The 20,678-nt window shown below is 47.6% G+C and overlaps 1 protein-coding gene across 1 annotated transcript in view; it reads right to left on the reverse strand.

The window, feature by feature from the left end:
- Positions 1-20,678, reverse strand: part of ATP9A (ATPase phospholipid transporting 9A) — a 510,313-nt gene that overhangs the window by 28,310 nt on the left and 461,325 nt on the right. The window lies entirely within an intron of this gene.

Genomic DNA, 20,678 nt, shown 5'->3' on the forward strand with positions numbered 1-20,678 from the left:
TGTAACAGTGATGTGTCCATGAACCGGAAACGCATTTGCTCTAAACCAAAATGGTTAGAAGATTTTGTGTGTCAATAATTTTGTTTTCTTTAATTTCTTTTTCTTTCATTTTTTAATTGTTATAAAGGGGAAGATGTGTTATGTTGTCCCTTTAAGATCTTTTAGAATTATCACTTTAGATTCCACTGTATCTTAGATCCCTTCCTAGCAACAGGAGCAGTTGCTGAGGAAGAAGACCTGTGTAGGATGTTCCCTACCTTGCTCCTGTGTTTCTATGAATAAACTACATCTTTTCTACAAATTCCTGTGTAATCAACTTTACAATTTGTCTCAAAACGGTCTTCTCCAAAATCAAAACAATGTACATATACATAGGTACAAAACAGAATAACGATGCACTAGAAATACAGATAAGCATTACAGGAGGTTTGACCCAACATGTCTGTGCACCTTCATCTTGTTTTGTTACTGACAAATGAAGGTCTAATTACGGATGCTGTAATACTATTGTACCTTGGGTCCATGCAGGCTGTTCTCTGCCCCAACACCTGCACAAACTTGACTGCAGTTCTCTTTGTTCAATGACGTATTCTTTGGTTTCGCTTCATAGCTGTTGAAAGTAGTTGGCAGACTCTACTGCTCCCTGCGGTGTACTATGTGCCATTTCTATGTTTGCCTGCTACATGCTACGTGAATGCATACTTTTGATATAGCTGTTACTGATTCTCTCCCCTTGTTTAGCACAGCCTCTTTGAATCTTTGCCTAAGATTGGTTTGGGGAAACTGACTCAAAGTTGCTTAATCAGGGCCCTTTCCACAGGGTTTTCTCATCAGCGTGGAGTCAGGCGTGTACTTTTTCCTGTCAGAATTTGGTAATATATGTAATTGGGATTGTGCTGCATTATGATTTGCCTAATCAGCTGCAGGACTCATTCTTTTTGGGTAAGCCTATTAATTGGCTTGGTAAACTGCTCAGAGTTATTTTTTTACTGGAGTTAATTTAGTAATCATATATTTAGTTAATTAAAACCTTTACATGAGGAGAGAAAATGCAAGTAACAAATATAAAAAAAAGCATGTACTCTATCAAAGAACTTTTTTTTAAAACCTGTTTAACCCCTACGATGCTCATGACGAGCTCAGCTCGTCATGAACCACGGCTTTTCGCAAAAGTCAGCGCACAGCGGGAAAACCCGCAGCGCGCATGGTGTTAAAAAAGGCTGTATGCTGTGCCACCTTTCCGAGCGTACACACGAGTGTCAATGATCATTTCAAATTTGTCCTTAATGGAACCAGTTTTGAATGGAACACAAACGTGCAAGTTAAAGTTATATTATCTTGTGGTTTTTTTTATTATTATTTTTTTATTAATGGTTTCAAAAACAACTAACTACCCACCATTGTGCTGCAGTTGGGTTCCATTGTGCTGCAGTTGGGTTCCAGATACTATCAATCGATGACGTCAGGTTTGAGAGAGTAACCAGGATGTCTTCCACATACGACACTTCGTGTATCCCACCCTGCATCATTATGCCATGAAAGTTGCGGTAATTACGGTTAGCAATTGCCAAGGGTTCTAAAGCTATGATAAACAGCAATGGGAAGAGGGTGCACCCTTGTCATGTGCCCCTATGGACAGTGAAGGGTGGAGATACGTGATCATTACACGTCACCCTCGCTGTCGACTGAATATAGCGCTTCCGCACCCATGCTAGAAAAGTGGGCCCTATGCCTGCATGTTGTAATACCTTGTTGTATGGCTTCCCCCTTATAACTTCCCTGACCTTGTCCTCAGTCATGGGGAGATCGAGTTGTGACCATTGCGTCGGGGAAAGATTAGGTAGAACATCTTATGTCAAAAAGTATTCGATGACAGTAGTAGTACTAGGTGTAGAGGGCTGCATAGTAAGAGCGGAAGGCCTCCAAGATGTCCAGTGGGTGCGTTCAGGGTGTTCTGTCTGTGTGGAGGATAGCCAGTATAGCACAGGATACTTCCTGTTGGTGAGCCTGCAAGGCCAGAAGGCGTCCAGCCTTCTTCTCCCACTCATAATAGCATTGTTTAGGGTGTAAAAGTGTTTAGTGTTTTCCTGCTCTGGTGGTGTACAGAGTGGGTGTAGAGTGTGACCTATGTGGGATTTGTTTTGGTATTGTGCTCGATGTCTAGCGGGTGGTTTTACTGCTGCGGTCTTGTAGCAGCAGTTAGGTATGGAGTGGTGTAAAGAGGAGGAATAGATACATTTACTTATGCGTTTAGCTACCATTTTAGTGCTGGTGGGCCTTCATCAACTGAGACTTGACCTTCGAGGTTAGCTCTATGCTTACGCAGCAGTTTCACACCCTTTCTTAATGCAGTGGGGTAGAGAGTGGTGTCGTAACTTAAACCCTGCCAATCCACCCCTGCTGCTCGTCGTCATTTTTACCCAGACCGCCCCCTCCCCGCCGCTACCTGCCATGGGCGGCAATATGGGGGATAGCACCGGGCGCCAGAAGCTCTAGCTACGCCTCTGTACCATAACAAAGAAAAAATGGGCAACCCCGGTAGGTGTGGAAGGCGAAAGTCGTGTAAATTTGCAATGATGTAGCAAGGAGGCCAGGGGCCCTACTGAAAGCAGAATAAGCCATAGTAAGCCCTTGTTATGCATTAATATACAAACATCATTGGGGTGTACAGGGCCCGACAGATTGGCACTGCACTTGCTGTAATATTGATAAACATGCCCCTGATAGCTAGGTACATATATAAAATGTACAGAAAAGCACAACCATAGCTCAGAAATTTAGGAAGGCTAACTGGCAATCCAAATGTGAGATTCTTAAAAGAAGACTAAATTCAGAACTTTAATTTGGTGCTCTTGCAAATTAAAGTTTAAACCCTAAAATACGTTTTAAATAGTATGTGTATATAGTTAACGTAAAAATACATACAAAGTGAGTTAAAAAAAAAGTTTTGCAAACCTAATTGCACTGGAGGGCGTTAAACATTTGACATAGCAACAAACGTAAACAAATTGTGACTGAAAAAAAGCCCACGGTAAAACTTTATATGCTTGGGTACTGCTTAAAGTAGGATTACTTGATACTCGTAAAAGGGGAATCACTGGCCGAAAATCATCATGTTTTATTTATTCCGCCAAAAAATTGTCAATCTACGACACTGCAATGATTAGTATGGGAACCAGTGACCTCTAGCGGTGAATCCTAAAATACTCAAAGATTCAGCAGCGATTTGCTTACTATTTTCAAGAACACGCTTCCCATTTCGAAGTCGGTTGACAGCACAAAGCGGAAGCACAGAGTGTGTTGCATGCTAAAAGTTGAGACAAAGATGTCTACATCAGCAAACATTCTATCCACTCACTTCTCTGCACCTTCCAGCTCGGAAGGTGACAATGCCACAACTTCCTCATACTAAATTTTAGTGTGTTAAAAGCTCAGCAGTTTGGCAGCGAGCTAAATTAGTTGCAGCGCTTCCGCCCAAAGGGGAAAAAGGGTGCATAACTAGGCACTGCAAGGGGTGTCGAGGATAACAGGTTGTCCTGGGAGCCCAGAGACGTGGGTTCTAATACCGGCTTTAACACAATACTCACAAAAATTAAATGCTTCTGGACAAACCAGGCTTCTGCCCACAAGCCTCAAATTGTAAATATGTATAATGTGACTATGTACATAAAACTGTGCTCTTCGACTTTCCCGTCGATACCTCACATCCCCCTCACCAAATCACCCCAGCAAATAAAATAGGAATCTGATGAACCGAGCTAGATTTTTAATCAGTTTCATTTTGCATCTTACTTCCACATTTAGCAGAATATTGTGAAGTTAAACATACATATCTGTGTCTTTAAAATACTCATACACTGAACTGTACCATCTCTTTCAGCAAATGCATGTCTTTGAATTTCGCTCCTATGTTAAACAGAAGGTTAGAAATAAAACGTATATACCCATGCCTATAAAACAGGAATGTACACACTGGTATTAGTTTCTAAACACATTTGTGTCCTCGTATTTAGCTCATGGCTATTAGGATGTTGTGAACTTAAACACCTGCATCCAAGTCAATATGACAGGAATGAACTGAACTACATATACTAGCACTATTTTAGATAGTGAGCAGGAACGTGTGCCTGCTATATTATGGACTAATCTAATGCTGGCAAGCCTGCCACCTAGAAATTGTTGAACCTAATCCTAAATGGGTCAAAAAGACTGATCTCATGCAGTAACTTGATAACCACCCACCAAAATTCAGCACATCCCCATCAAAGCTATGTCTTCGACTGCAAATCCAAAGACAAGTATGAATGATTGAATGAATTAATATTAGACTTGTAAAGCGAAAATTTTGCCTGGAGGCGTCAAGGCGCTATGGAAAGGGCCACCAAACAGGAATGCATGGGCTCACAGTGATGAATGCGGTAAAGAGCAAGGTCTTCAAGGCCTTACGGAAGGAGTGAGACTCCATTCCAGAAATTGAAGAGGGAAAGAAATTCCAGAGCTTGGCCACAGCTAGGGAGAAGGCTCTACCCCCCCATCTTACTCCTTTAAACCTCGGAACTACCAGCAAGTTTTTACTGGCAGATCTTAATTGCTTAGTGGGAACATATCTTCGAAAAAGCCTTTGAATGCCATCCGACCCCATGTTATAGAAAGCCTCATGAGCAAGACAAAGGGCTGTAAACAGAATTCTCCAGCAGAGCGGGAGCCAGTGCTGCTTAGTGACAGTGATTCAGAAAAGGGGGTGGTGATGAACAGAGTGCCTGAATTAAGCAGACCACTCTTACCCAGTCCAAAGATCAGGGCTTGATCCATCACTGTTTTTAGCTCACTGCACCATCCCAGCTCAGAACTTGGCTATATGCAAGTTAGTCTGTTCCTGTCAGTGCATGATGGGAACAGGGCAAACCAAACTACCAAGCCAATTCTTGTACTGGGAAGGAAACAAGCTTCCGGGGACCGGTTTCTGCCATTTCAGGCGTCGTCGGCCCGGCTTGCTAGAATCCTGATGGTGCAATGAGAAAGGGACTCACATCTGAGTATACCCTTCCACGCTTATGGTGGACAAAATGATTCAGAAAAGGGGGTGGTGATGAACAGAGTGCCTGAATTAAGCAGACCACTCTTACCCAGTCCAAAGATCAGGGCTTGATCCATCACCGTTTTTTAGCTCACTGCACCATCCCAGCTCAGAACTTGGCTATATGCAAATTAGTCTGTTCCTGTCCCAGTGCATGATGGGAACAGGGCAAACCAAACTACCAAGCCAATTCTTGTACTGGGAAGGAAACAAGCTTCCGGGGACCGGTTTCTGCCATTTCAGGCGTCGTCGGCCCGGCTTGCTTGAATCCTGATGGTGCAATGAGCAAGGGACTCACATCTGAGTATACCCTTCCACGCTTATGGTGGACAAAATGATTCAGAAAAGGGGGTGGTGATGAACAGAGTGCCTGAATTAAGCAGACCACTCTTACCCAGTCAAAAGATCAGGGCTTGATCCATCACCGTTTTTTAGCTCACTGCACCATCCCAGCTCAGAATGCAAATTAGTCTGTTCCCTTCCCAGTGCATGATGGGAACAGGGCAAACCAAACTACCAAGCCAATTCTTGTACTGGGAAGGAAACAAGCCTCTGGGGACCGGTTTCTGCCATTTCAGGCGTCGTCGGCCCGGCTTGCTTGAATCCTGATGGTGCAATGAGCAAGGGACTCACATCTGAGTATACCCTTCCACGCTTATGGTGGACAAAATGATTCAGAAAAGGGGGTGGTGATGAACAGAGTGCCTGAATTAAGCAGACCACTCTTACCCAGTCCAAAGATCAGGGCTTGATCCATCACCGTTTTTTAGCTCACTGCACCATCCCAGCTCAGAACTTGGCTATATGCAAATTAGTCTGTTCCTGTCCCAGTGCATGATGGGAACAGGGCAAACCAAACTACCAAGCCAATTCTTGTACTGGGAAGGAAACAAGCTTCCGGGGACCGGTTTCTGCCATTTCAGGCGTCGTCGGCCCGGCTTGCTTGATTCCTGATGGTGCAATGAGCAAGGGACTCACATCTGAGTATACCCTTCCACGCTTATGGTGGACAAAATGATTCAGAAAAGGGGGTGGTGATGAACAGAGGGCCTGAATTAAGCAGACCACTCTTACCCAGTCCAAAGATCAGGGCTTGATCCATCACCGTTTTTTAGCTCACTGCACCATCCCAGCTCAGAACTTGGCTATATGCAAATTAGTCTGTTCCTGTCCCAGTGCATGATGGGAACAGGGCAAAGCAAACTACCAAGCCAATTCTTGTACTGGGAAGGAAACAAGCTTCCGGGGACCGGTTTCTGCCATTTCAGGCGTCGTCGGCCCGGCTTGCTTGAATCCTGATGGTGCAATGAGCAAGGGACTCACATCTGAGTATACCCTTCCACGCTTATGGTGGACAAAATGATTCAGAAAAGGGGGTGGTGATGAACAGAGTGCCTGAATTAAGCAGACCACTCTTACCCAGTCCAAAGATCAGGGCTTGATCCATCACCGTTTTTTAGCTCACTGCACCATCCCAGCTCAGAACTTGGCTATATGCAAATTAGTCTGTTCCTGTCCCAGTGCATGATGGGAACAGGGCAAAGCAAACTACCAAGCCAATTCTTGTACTGGGAAGGAAACAAGCTTCCGGGGACCGGTTTCTGTCATTTCAGGCGTCGTCGGCCCGGCTTGCTTGAATACTGATGGTGCAATGAGCAAGGGACTCACATCTGAGTATACCCTTCCACGCTTATGGTGGACAAAATGATTCAGAAAAGGGGGTGGTGATGAACAGAGTGCCTGAATTAAGCAGACCACTCTTACCCAGTCCAAAGATCAGGGCTTGATCCATCACCGTTTTTTAGCTCACTGCACCATCCCAGCTCAGAACTTGGCTATATGCAAATTAGTCTGTTCCTGTCCCAGTGCATGATGGGAACAGGGCAAACCAAACTACCAAGCCAATTCTTGTACTGGGAAGGAAACAAGCTTCCGGGGACCGGTTTCTGCCATTTCAGGCGTCGTCGGCCCGGCTTGCTTGAATCCTGATGGTGCAATGAGCAAGGGACTCACATCTGAGTATACCCTTCCACGCTTATGGTGGACAAAATGATTCAGAAAAGGGGGTGGTGATGAACAGAGTGCCTGAATTAAGCAGACCACTCTTACCCAGTCCAAAGATCAGGGCTTGATCCATCGCCGTTTTTTAGCTCACTGCACCATCCCAGCTCAGAACTTGGCTATATGCAAATTAGTCTGTTCCTGTCCCAGTGCATGATGGGAACAGGGCAAACCAAACTACCAAGCCAATTCTTGTACTGGGAAGGAAACAAGCTTCCGGGGACCGGTTTCTGCCATTTCAGGCGTCGTCGGCCCGGCTTGCTTGACTCCTGATGGTGCAATGAGCAAGGGACTCACATCTGAGTATACCCTTCCAAGCTTATGGTGGACAAAATGATTCAGAAAAGGGGGTGGTAATGAACAGAGTGCCTGAATTAAGCAGACCACTCTTACCCAGTCCAAAGATCAGGGCTTGATCCATCACCGTTTGTTAGCTCACTGCACCATCCCAGCTCAGAACTTGGCTATATGCAAATTAGTCTGTTCCTGTCCCAGTGCATGATGGGAACAGGGCAAACCAAACTACCAAGCCAATTCTTGTACTGGGAAGGAAACAAGCTTCCGGGGACCGGTTTCTGCCATTTCAGGCGTCGTCGGCCCGGCTTGCTTGAATCCTGATGGTGCAATGAGCAAGGGACTCACATCTGAGTATACCCTTCCACGCTTATGGTGGACAAAATGATTCAGAAAAGGGGGTGGTGATGAACAGAGTGCCTGAATTAAGAAGACCACTCTTACCCAGTCCAAAGATCAGGGCTTGATCCATCACCGTTTTTTAGCTCACTGCACCATCCCAGCTCAGAACTTGGCTATATGCAAATTAGTCTGTTCCTGTCCCAGTGCATGATGGGAACAGGGCAAACCAAACTACCAAGCCAATTCTTGTACTGGGAAGGAAACAAGCTTCCGGGGACCGGTTTCTGCCATTTCAGGCATCGTCGGCCCGGCTTGCTTGAATCCTGATGGTGCAATGAGCAAGGGACTCACATCTGAGTATACCCTTCCACGCTTATGGTGGACAAAATGATTCAGAAAAGGGGGTGGTGATGAACAGAGTGCCTGAATTAAGCAGACCACTCTTACCCAGTCCAAAGATCAGGGCTTGATCCATCACCGTTTTTTAGCTCACTGCACCATCCCAGCTCAGAACTTGGCTATATGCAAATTAGTCTGTTCCTGTCCCAGTGCATGATGGGAACAGGGCAAACCAAACTACCAAGCCAATTCTTGTACTGGGAAGGAAACAAGCTTCCGGGGACCGGTTTCTGCCATTTCAGGCATCGTCGGCCCGGCTTGCTTGAATCCTGATGGTGCAATGAGCAAGGGACTCACATCTGAGTATACCCTTCCACGCTTATGGTGGACAAAATGATTCAGAAAAGGGGGTGGTGATGAACAGAGTGCCTGAATTAAGCAGACCACTCTTACCCAGTCCAAAGATCAGGGCTTGATCCATCACCGTTTTTTAGCTCACTGCACCATCCCAGCTCAGAACTTGGCTATATGCAAATTAGTCTGTTCCTGTCCCAGTGCATGATGGGAACAGGGCAAACCAAACTACCAAGCCAATTCTTGTACTGGGAAGGAAACAAGCTTCGGGGGACCGGTTTCTGCCATTTCAGGCGTCGTCGGCCCGGCTTGCTTGAATCCTGATGGTGCAATGAGCAAGGGACTCACATCTGAGTATACCCTTCCACGCTTATGGTGGACAAAATGATTCAGAAAAGGGGGTGGTGATGAACAGAGTGCCTGAATTAAGCAGACCACTCTTACCCAGTCCAAAGATCAGGGCTTGATCTATCACCATTTTTTAGCTCACTGCACCATCCCAGCTCAGAACTTGGCTATATGCAAATTAGTCTGTTCCTGTCCCAGTGCATGATGGGAACAGGGCAAACCAAACTACCAAGCCAATTCTTGTACTGGGAAGGAAACAAGCTTCCGGGGGACCGGTTTCTGCCATTTCAGGCGTCGTCGGCCCGGCTTGCTTGAATCCTGATGGTGCAATGAGCAAGGGACTCACATCTGAGTATACCCTTCCACGCTTATGGTGGACAAAATGATTCAGAAAAGGGGGTGGTGATGAACAGAGTGCCTGAATTAAGCAGACCACTCTTACCCAGTCCAAAGATCAGGGCTTGATCCATCACCGTTTTTTAGCTCACTGCACCATCCCAGCTCAGAACTTGGCTATATGCAAATTAGTCTGTTCCTGTCCCAGTGCATGATGGGAACAGGGCAAACCAAACTACCAAGCCAATTCTTGTACTGGGAAGGAAACAAGCTTCGGGGGACCGGTTTCTGCCATTTCAGGCGTCGTTGGCCCGGCTTGCTTGAATCCTGATGGTGCAATGAGCAAGGGACTCACATCTGAGTATACCCTTCCACGCTTATGGTGGACAAAATGATTCAGAAAAGGGGGTGGTGATGAACAGAGTGCCTGAATTAAGCAGACCACTCTTACCCAGTCCAAAGATCAGGGCTTGATCCATCACCGTTTTTTAGCTCACTGCACCATCCCAGCTCAGAACTTGGCTATATGCAAATTAGTCTGTTCCTGTCCCAGTGCATGATGGGAACAGGGCAAACCAAACTACCAAGCCAATTCTTGTACTGGGAAGGAAACAAGCTTCCGGGGACCGGTTTCTGCCATTTCAGGCATCGTCGGCCCGGCTTGCTTGAATCCTGATGGTGCAATGAGCAAGGGACTCACATCTGAGTATACCCTTCCACGCTTATGGTGGACAAAATGATTCAGAAAAGGGGGTGGTGATGAACAGAGTGCCTGAATTAAGCAGACCACTCTTACCCAGTCCAAAGATCAGGGCTTGATCCATCACCGTTTTTTAGCTCACTGCACCATCCCAGCTCAGAACTTGGCTATATGCAAATTAGTCTGTTCCTGTCCCAGTGCATGATGGGAACAGGGCAAACCAAACTACCAAGCCAATTCTTGTACTGGGAAGGAAACAAGCTTCCGGGGACCGGTTTCTGCCATTTCAGGCATCGTCGGCCCGGCTTGCTTGAATCCTGATGGTGCAATGAGCAAGGGACTCACATCTGAGTATACCCTTCCACGCTTATGGTGGACAAAATGATTCAGAAAAGGGGGTGGTGATGAACAGAGTGCCTGAATTAAGCAGACCACTCTTACCCAGTCCAAAGATCAGGGCTTGATCCATCACCGTTTTTTAGCTCACTGCACCATCCCAGCTCAGAACTTGGCTATATGCAAATTAGTCTGTTCCTGTCCCAGTGCATGATGGGAACAGGGCAAACCAAACTACCAAGCCAATTCTTGTACTGGGAAGGAAACAAGCTTCCGGGGACCGGTTTCTGCCATTTCAGGCGTCGTCGGCCCGGCTTGCTTGAATCCTGATGGTGCAATGAGCAAGGGACTCACATCTGAGTATACCCTTCCACGCTTATGGTGGACAAAATGATTCAGAAAAGGGGGTGGTGATGAACAGAGTGCCTGAATTAAGCAGACCACTCTTACCCAGTCCAAAGATCAGGGCTTGATCTATCACCGTTTTTTAGCTCACTGCACCATCCCAGCTCAGAACTTGGCTATATGCAAATTAGTCTGTTCCTGTCCCAGTGCATGATGGGAACAGGGCAAACCAAACTACCAAGCCAATTCTTGTACTGGGAAGGAAACAAGCTTCCGGGGACCGGTTTCTGCCATTTCAGGCGTCGTCGGCCCGGCTTGCTTGAATCCTGATGGTGCAATGAGCAAGGGACTCACATCTGAGTATACCCTTCCACGCTTATGGTGGACAAAATGATTCAGAAAAGGGGGTGGTGATGAACAGAGTGCCTGAATTAAGCAGACCACTCTTACCCAGTCCAAAGATCAGGGCTTGATCCATCACCGTTTTTTAGCTCACTGCACCATCCCAGCTCAGAACTTGGCTATATGCAAATTAGTCTGTTCCTGTCCCAGTGCATGATGGGAACAGGGCAAACCAAACTACCAAGCCAATTCTTGTACTGGGAAGGAAACAAGCTTCCGGGGACCGGTTTCTGCCATTTCAGGCGTCGTTGGCCCGGCTTGCTTGAATCCTGATGGTGCAATGAGCAAGGGACTCACATCTGAGTATACCCTTCCACGCTTATGGTGGACAAAATGATTCAGAAAAGGGGGTGGTGATGAACAGAGTGCCTGAATTAAGCAGACCACTCTTACCCAGTCCAAAGATCAGGGCTTGATCCATCACCGTTTGTTAGCTCACTGCACCATCCCAGCTCAGAACTTGGCTATATGCAAATTAGTCTGTTCCTGTCCCAGTGCATGATGGGAACAGGGCAAACCAAACTACCAAGCCAATTCTTGTACTGGGAAGGAAACAAGCTTCCGGGGACCGGTTTCTGCCATTTCAGGCGTCGTCGGCCCGGCTTGCTTGAATCCTGATGGTGCAATGAGCAAGGGACTCACATCTGAGTATACCCTTCCACGCTTATGGTGGACAAAATGATTCAGAAAAGGGGGTGGTGATGAACAGAGTGCCTGAATTAAGAAGACCACTCTTACCCAGTCCAAAGATCAGGGCTTGATCCATCACCGTTTTTTAGCTCACTGCACCATCCCAGCTCAGAACTTGGCTATATGCAAATTAGTCTGTTCCTGTCCCAGTGCATGATGGGAACAGGGCAAACCAAACTACCAAGCCAATTCTTGTACTGGGAAGGAAACAAGCTTCCGGGGACCGGTTTCTGCCATTTCAGGCATCGTCGGCCCGGCTTGCTTGAATCCTGATGGTGCAATGAGCAAGGGACTCACATCTGAGTATACCCTTCCACGCTTATGGTGGACAAAATGATTCAGAAAAGGGGGTGGTGATGAACAGAGTGCCTGAATTAAGCAGACCACTCTTACCCAGTCCAAAGATCAGGGCTTGATCCATCACCGTTTTTTAGCTCACTGCACCATCCCAGCTCAGAACTTGGCTATATGCAAATTAGTCTGTTCCTGTCCCAGTGCATGATGGGAACAGGGCAAACCAAACTACCAAGCCAATTCTTGTACTGGGAAGGAAACAAGCTTCCGGGGACCGGTTTCTGCCATTTCAGGCATCGTCGGCCCGGCTTGCTTGAATCCTGATGGTGCAATGAGCAAGGGACTCACATCTGAGTATACCCTTCCACGCTTATGGTGGACAAAATGATTCAGAAAAGGGGGTGGTGATGAACAGAGTGCCTGAATTAAGCAGACCACTCTTACCCAGTCCAAAGATCAGGGCTTGATCCATGACCGTTTTTTAGCTCACTGCACCATCCCAGCTCAGAACTTGGCTATATGCAAATTAGTCTGTTCCTGTCCCAGTGCATGATGGGAACAGGGCAAACCAAACTACCAAGCCAATTCTTGTACTGGGAAGGAAACAAGCTTCGGGGGACCGGTTTCTGCCATTTCAGGCGTCGTCGGCCCGGCTTGCTTGAATCCTGATGGTGCAATGAGCAAGGGACTCACATCTGAGTATACCCTTCCACGCTTATGGTGGACAAAATGATTCAGAAAAGGGGGTGGTGATGAACAGAGTGCCTGAATTAAGCAGACCACTCTTACCCAGTCCAAAGATCAGGGCTTGATCTATCACCATTTTTTAGCTCACTGCACCATCCCAGCTCAGAACTTGGCTATATGCAAATTAGTCTGTTCCTGTCCCAGTGCATGATGGGAACAGGGCAAACCAAACTACCAAGCCAATTCTTGTACTGGGAAGGAAACAAGCTTCCGGGGACCGGTTTCTGCCATTTCAGGCGTCGTCGGCCCGGCTTGCTTGAATCCTGATGGTGCAATGAGCAAGGGACTCACATCTGAGTATACCCTTCCACGCTTATGGTGGACAAAATGATTCAGAAAAGGGGGTGGTGATGAACAGAGTGCCTGAATTAAGCAGACCACTCTTACCCAGTCCAAAGATCAGGGCTTGATCCATCACCGTTTTTTAGCTCACTGCACCATCCCAGCTCAGAACTTGGCTATATGCAAATTAGTCTGTTCCTGTCCCAGTGCATGATGGGAACAGGGCAAACCAAACTACCAAGCCAATTCTTGTACTGGGAAGGAAACAAGCTTCGGGGGACCGGTTTCTGCCATTTCAGGCGTCGTTGGCCCGGCTTGCTTGAATCCTGATGGTGCAATGAGCAAGGGACTCACATCTGAGTATACCCTTCCACGCTTATGGTGGACAAAATGATTCAGAAAAGGGGGTGGTGATGAACAGAGTGCCTGAATTAAGCAGACCACTCTTACCCAGTCCAAAGATCAGGGCTTGATCCATCACCGTTTTTTAGCTCACTGCACCATCCCAGCTCAGAACTTGGCTATATGCAAATTAGTCTGTTCCTGTCCCAGTGCATGATGGGAACAGGGCAAACCAAACTACCAAGCCAATTCTTGTACTGGGAAGGAAACAAGCTTCCGGGGACCGGTTTCTGCCATTTCAGGCGTCGTCGGCCCGGCTTGCTTGAATCCTGATGGTGCAATGAGCAAGGGACTCACATCTGAGTATACCCTTCCACGCTTATGGTGGACAAAATGATTCAGAAAAGGGGGTGGTGATGAACAGAGTGCCTGAATTAAGAAGACCACTCTTACCCAGTCCAAAGATCAGGGCTTGATCCATCACCGTTTTTTAGCTCACTGCACCATCCCAGCTCAGAACTTGGCTATATGCAAATTAGTCTGTTCCTGTCCCAGTGCATGATGGGAACAGGGCAAACCAAACTACCAAGCCAATTCTTGTACTGGGAAGGAAACAAGCTTCCGGGGACCGGTTTCTGCCATTTCAGGCATCGTCGGCCCGGCTTGCTTGAATCCTGATGGTGCAATGAGCAAGGGACTCACATCTGAGTATACCCTTCCACGCTTATGGTAGACAAAATGATTCAGAAAAGGGGGTGGTGATGAACAGAGTGCCTGAATTAAGCAGACCACTCTTACCCAGTCCAAAGATCAGGGCTTGATCCATCACCGTTTTTTAGCTCACTGCACCATCCCAGCTCAGAACTTGGCTATATGCAAATTAGTCTGTTCCTGTCCCAGTGCATGATGGGAACAGGGCAAACCAAACTACCAAGCCAATTCTTGTACTGGGAAGGAAACAAGCTTCCGGGGACCGGTTTCTGCCATTTCAGGCGTCGTCGGCCCGGCTTGCTTGAATCCTGATGGTGCAATGAGCAAGGGACTCACATCTGAGTATACCCTTCCACGCTTATGGTGGACAAAATGATTCAGAAAAGGGGGTGGTGACGAACAGAGTGCCTGAATTAAGCAGACCACTCTTACCCAGTCCAAAGATCAGGGCTTGATTTATCACCGTTTTTTAGCTCACTGCACCATCCCAGCTCAGAACTTGGCTATATGCAAATTAGTCTGTTCCTGTCCCAGTGCATGATGGGAACAGGGCAAACCAAACTACCAAGCCAATTCTTGTACTGGGAAGGAAACAAGCTTCCGGGGACCGGTTTCTGCCATTTCAGGCGTCGTCGGCCCGGCTTGCTTGAATCCTGATGGTGCAATGAGCAAGGGACTCACATCTGAGTATACCCTTCCACGCTTATGGTGGACAAAATGATTCAGAAAAGGGGGTGGTGATGAACAGAGTGCCTGAATTAAGCAGACCACTCTTACCCAGTCCAAAGATCAGGGCTTGATCCATCACCGTTTTTTAGCTCACTGCACCATCCCAGCTCAGAACTTGGCTATATGCAAATTAGTCTGTTCCTGTCCCAGTGCATGATGGGAACAGGGCAAACCAAACTACCAAGCCAATTCTTGTACTGGGAAGGAAACAAGCTTCCGGGGACCGGTTTCTGCCATTTCAGGCGTCGTTGGCCCGGCTTGCTTGAATCCTGATGGTGCAATGAGCAAGGGACTCACATCTGAGTATACCCTTCCACGCTTATGGTGGACAAAATGATTCAGAAAAGGGGGTGGTGATGAACAGAGTGCCTGAATTAAGCAGACCACTCTTACCCAGTCCAAAGATCAGGGCTTGATCCATCACCGTTTTTTAGCTCACTGCACCATCCCAGCTCAGAACTTGGCTATATGCAAATTAGTCTGTTCCTGTCCCAGTGCATGATGGGAACAGGGCAAACCAAACTACCAAGCCAATTCTTGTACTGGGAAGGAAACAAGCTTCCGGGGACCGGTTTCTGCCATTTCAGGCGTCGTCGGCCCAGCTTGCTTGAATCCTGATGGTGCAATGAGCAAGGGACTCACATCTGAGTATACCCTTCCACGCTTATGGTGGACAAAATGATTCAGAAAAGGGGGTGGTGATGAACAGAGTGCCTGAATTAAGCAGACCACTCTTACCCAGTCCAAAGATCAGGGCTTGATCCATCACCGTTTTTTAGCTCACTGCACCATCCCAGCTCAGAACTTGGCTATATGCAAATTAGTCTGTTCCTGTCCCAGTGCATGATGGGAACAGGGCAAACCAAACTACCAAGCCAATTCTTGTACTGGGAAGGAAACAAGCTTCCGGGGACCGGTTTCTGCCATTTCAGGCGTCGTCGGCCCGTCTTGCTTGAATCCTGATGGTGCAATGAGCAAGGGACTCACATCTGAGTATACCCTTCCACGCTTATGGTGGACAAAATGATTCAGAAAAGGGGGTGGTGATGAACAGAGTGCCTGAATTTAGCAGACCACTCTTACACAGTCCAAAGATCAGGGCTTGATCCATCACCGTTTTTTAGCTCACTGCACCATCCCAGCTCAGAACTTGGCTATATGCAAATTAGTCTGTTCCTGTCCCAGTGCATGATGGGAACAGGGCAAACCAAACTACCAAGCCAATTCTTGTACTGGGAAGGAAACAAGCTTCCGGGGACCGGTTTCTGCCATTTCAGGCGTCGTCGGCCCGGCTTGCTTGAATCCTGATGGTGCTATGAGCAAGGGACTCACATCTGAGTATACCCTTCCACGCTTATGGTGGACAAAATGATTCAGAAAAGGGGGTGGTGATGAACAGAGTGCCTGAATTAAGCAGACCACTCTTACCCAGTCCAAAGATCAGGGCTTGACCCATCACCGTTTTTTAGCTCACTGCACCATCCCAGCTCAGAACTTGGCTATATGCAAATTAGTCTGTTCCTGTCCCAGTGCATGATGGGAACAGGGCAAACCAAACTACCAAGCCAATTCTTGTACTGGGAAGGAAACAAGCTTCCGGGGACCGGTTTCTGCCATTTCAGGCGTCGTTGGCCCGGCTTGCTTGAATCCTGATGGTGCAATGAGCAAGGGACTCACATCTGAGTATACCCTTCCACGCTTATGGTGGACAAAATGATTCAGAAAAGGGGGTGGTGATGAACAGAGTGCCTGAATTAAGCAGACCACTCTTACCCAGTCCAAAGATCAGGGCTTGATCCATCACCGTTTTTTAGCTCACTGCACCATCCCAGCTCAGAACTTGGCTATATGCAAATTAGTCTGTTCCTGTCCCAGTGCATGATGGGAACAGGGCAAACCAAACTACCAAGCCAATTCTTGTACTGGGAAGGAAACAAGCTTCCGGGGACCGGTTTCTGCCATTTCAGGCGTCGTCGGCCCGGCTTGCTTGAATCCTGATGGTGCAATGAGCAAGGGACTCACATCTGAGTATACCCTTCCACGCTTATGGTGGACAAAATGATTCAGAAAAGGGGGTGGTGATGAACAGAGTGCCTGAATTAAGAAGACCACTCTTACCCAGTCCAAAGATCAGGGCTTGATCCATCACCGTTTTTTAGCTCACTGCACCATCCCAGCTCAGAACTTGGCTATATGCAAATTAGTCTGTTCCTGTCCCAGTGCATGATGGGAACAGGGCAAACCAAACTACCAAGCCAATTCTTGTACTGGGAAGGAAACAAGCTTCCGGGGACCGGTTTCTGCCATTTCAGGCATCGTCGGCCCGGCTTGCTTGAATCCTGATGGTGCAATGAGCAAGGGACTCACATCTGAGTATACCCTTCCACGCTTATGGTAGACAAAATGATTCAGAAAAGGGGGTGGTGATGAACAGAGTGCCTGAATTAAGCAGACCACTCTTACCCAGTCCAAAGATCAGGGCTTGATCCATCACCGTTTTTTAGCTCACTGCACCATCCCAGCTCAGAACTTGGCTATATGCAAATTAGTCTGTTCCTGTCCCAGTGCATGATGGGAACAGGGCAAACCAAACTACCAAGCCAATTCTTGTACTGGGAAGGAAACAAGCTTCCGGGGACCGGTTTCTGCCATTTCAGGCGTCGTCGGCCCGGCTTGCTTGAATCCTGATGGTGCAATGAGCAAGGGACTCACATCTGAGTATACCCTTCCACGCTTATGGTGGACAAAATGATTCAGAAAAGGGGGTGGTGACGAACAGAGTGCCTGAATTAAGCAGACCACTCTTACCCAGTCCAAAGATCAGGGCATGATTTATCACCGTTTTTTAGCTCACTGCACCATCCCAGCTCAGAACTTGGCTATATGCAAATTAGTCTGTTCCTGTCCCAGTGCATGATGGGAACAGGGCAAACCAAACTACCAAGCCAATTCTTGTACTGGGAAGGAAACAAGCTTCCGGGGACCGGTTTCTGCCATTTCAGGCGTCGTCGGCCCGGCTTGCTTGAATCCTGATGGTGCAATGAGCAAGGGACTCACATCTGAGTATACCCTTCCACGCTTATGGTGGACAAAATGATTCAGAAAAGGGGGTGGTGATGAACAGAGTGCCTGAATTAAGCAGACCACTCTTACCCAGTCCAAAGATCAGGGCTTGATCCATCACCGTTTTTTAGCTCACTGCACCATCCCAGCTCAGAACTTGGCTATATGCAAATTAGTCTGTTCCTGTCCCAGTGCATGATGGGAACAGGGCAAACCAAACTACCAAGCCAATTCTTGTACTGGGAAGGAAACAAGCTTCCGGGGACCGGTTTCTGCCATTTCAGGCGTCGTTGGCCCGGCTTGCTTGAATCCTGATGGTGCAATGAGCAAGGGACTCACATCTGAGTATACCCTTCCACGCTTATGGTGGACAAAATGATTCAGAAAAGGGGGTGGTGATGAACAGAGTGCCTGAATTAAGCAGACCACTCTTACCCAGTCCAAAGATCAGGGCTTGATCCATCACCGTTTTTTAGCTCACTGCACCATCCCAGCTCAGAACTTGGCTATATGCAAATTAGTCTGTTCCTGTCCCAGTGCATGATGGGAACAGGGCAAACCAAACTACCAAGCCAATTCTTGTACTGGGAAGGAAACAAGCTTCCGGGGACCGGTTTCTGCCATTTCAGGCGTCGTCGGCCCAGCTTGCTTGAATCCTGATGGTGCAATGAGCAAGGGACTCACATCTGAGTATACCCTTCCACGCTTATGGTGGACAAAATGATTCAGAAAAGGGGGTGGTGATGAACAGAGTGCCTGAATTAAGCAGACCACTCTTACCCAGTCCAAAGATCAGGGCTTGATCCATCACCGTTTTTTAGCTCACTGCACCATCCCAGCTCAGAACTTGGCTATATGCAAATTAGTCTGTTCCTGTCCCAGTGCATGATGGGAACAGGGCAAACCAAACTACCAAGCCAATTCTTGTACTGGGAAGGAAACAAGCTTCCGGGGACCGGTTTCTGCCATTTCAGGCGTCGTCGGCCCGTCTTGCTTGAATCCTGATGGTGCAATGAGCAAGGGACTCACATCTGAGTATACCCTTCCACGCTTATGGTGGACAAAATGATTCAGAAAAGGGGGTGGTGATGAACAGAGTGCCTGAATTTAGCAGACCACTCTTACACAGTCCAAAGATCAGGGCTTGATCCATCACCGTTTTTTAGCTCACTGCACCATCCCAGCTCAGAACTTGGCTATATGCAAATTAGTCTGTTCCTGTCCCAGTGCATGATGGGAACAGGGCAAACCAAACTACCAAGCCAATTCTTGTACTGGGAAGGAAACAAGCTTCCGGGGACCGGTTTCTGCCATTTCAGGCGTCGTCGGCCCGGCTTGCTTGAATCCTGATGGTGCTATGAGCAAGGGACTCACATCTGAGTATACCCTTCCACGCTTATGGTGGACAAAATGATTCAGAAAAGGGGGTGGTGATGAACAGAGTGCCTGAATTAAGCAGACCACTCTTACCCAGTCCAAAGATCAGGGCTTGACCCATCACCGTTTTTTAGCTCACTGCACCATCCCAGCTCAGAACTTGGCTATATGCAAATTAGTCTGTTCCTGTCCCAGTGCATGATGGGAACAGGGCAAACCAAACTACCAAGCCAATTCTTGTACTGGGAAGGAAACAAGCTTCCGGGGACCGGTTTCTGCCATTTCAGGCGTCGTTGGCCCGGCTTGCTTGAATCCTGATGGTGCAATGAGCAAGGGACTCACATCTGAGTATACCCTTCCACGCTTATGGTGGACAAAATGATTCAGAAAAGGGGGTGGTGATGAACAGAGTGCCTGAATTAAGCAGACCACTCTTACCCAGTCCAAAGATCAGGGCTTGATCCATCACCGTTTTTTAGCTCACTGCACCATCCCAGCTCAGAACTTGGCTATATGCAAATTAGTCTGTTCCTGTCCAAGTGCATGATGGGAACAGGGCAAACCAAACTACCAAGCCAATTCTTGTACTGGGAAGGAAACAAGCTTCCGGGGACCGGTTTCTGCCATTTCAGGCGTCGTCGGCCCGGCTTGCTTGAATCCTGATGGTGCAATGAGCAAGGGACTCACATCTGAGTATACCCTTCCACGCTTATGGTGGACAAAATGATTCAGAAAAGGGGGTGGTGATGAACAGAGTGCCTGAATTAAGCAGACCACTCTTACACAGTCCAAAGATCAGGGCTTGATCCATCACCGTTTTTTAGCTCACTGCACCATCCCAGCTCAGAACTTGGCTATATGCAAATTAGTCTGTTCCTGTCCCAGTGCATGATGGGAACAGGGCAAACCAAACTACCAAGCCAATTCTTGTACTGGGAAGGAAACAAGCTTCCGGGGAAGGGTTTCTGCCATTTTAGGCGTCGTCGGCCCGGCTTGCTTGAATCCTGATGGTGCTATGAGCAAGGGACTCACATCTGAGTATACCCTTCCACGCTTATGGTGGACAAAATGATTCAGAAAAGGGGGTGGTGATGAACAGAGTGCCTGAATTAAGCAGACCACTCTTACCCAGTCCAAAGATCAGGGCTTGATCCATCACCGTTTTTTAGCTCACTGCACCATCCCAGCTCAGAACTTGGCTATATGCAAATTAGTCTGTTCCTGTCCCAGTGCATGATGGGAACAGGGCAAACCAAACTACCAAGCCAATTCTTGTACTGGGAAGGAAACAAGCTTCCGGGGACCGGTTTCTGCCATTACAGGCGTCGTCGGCCCGGCTTGCTTGAATCCTGATGGTGCAATGAGCAAGGGACTCACATCTGAGTATACCCTTCCACGCTTATGGTGGACAAAATGATTCAGAAAAGGGGGTGGTGATGAACAGAGTGCCTGAATTAAGCAGACCACTCTTACCCAGTCCAAAGATCAGGGCTTGATCCATCACCGTTT

This window comes from Lissotriton helveticus, chromosome 7 (assembly GCF_964261635.1).
Source record: "Lissotriton helveticus chromosome 7, aLisHel1.1, whole genome shotgun sequence".
NCBI lineage: Eukaryota > Metazoa > Chordata > Amphibia > Caudata > Salamandridae > Lissotriton > Lissotriton helveticus.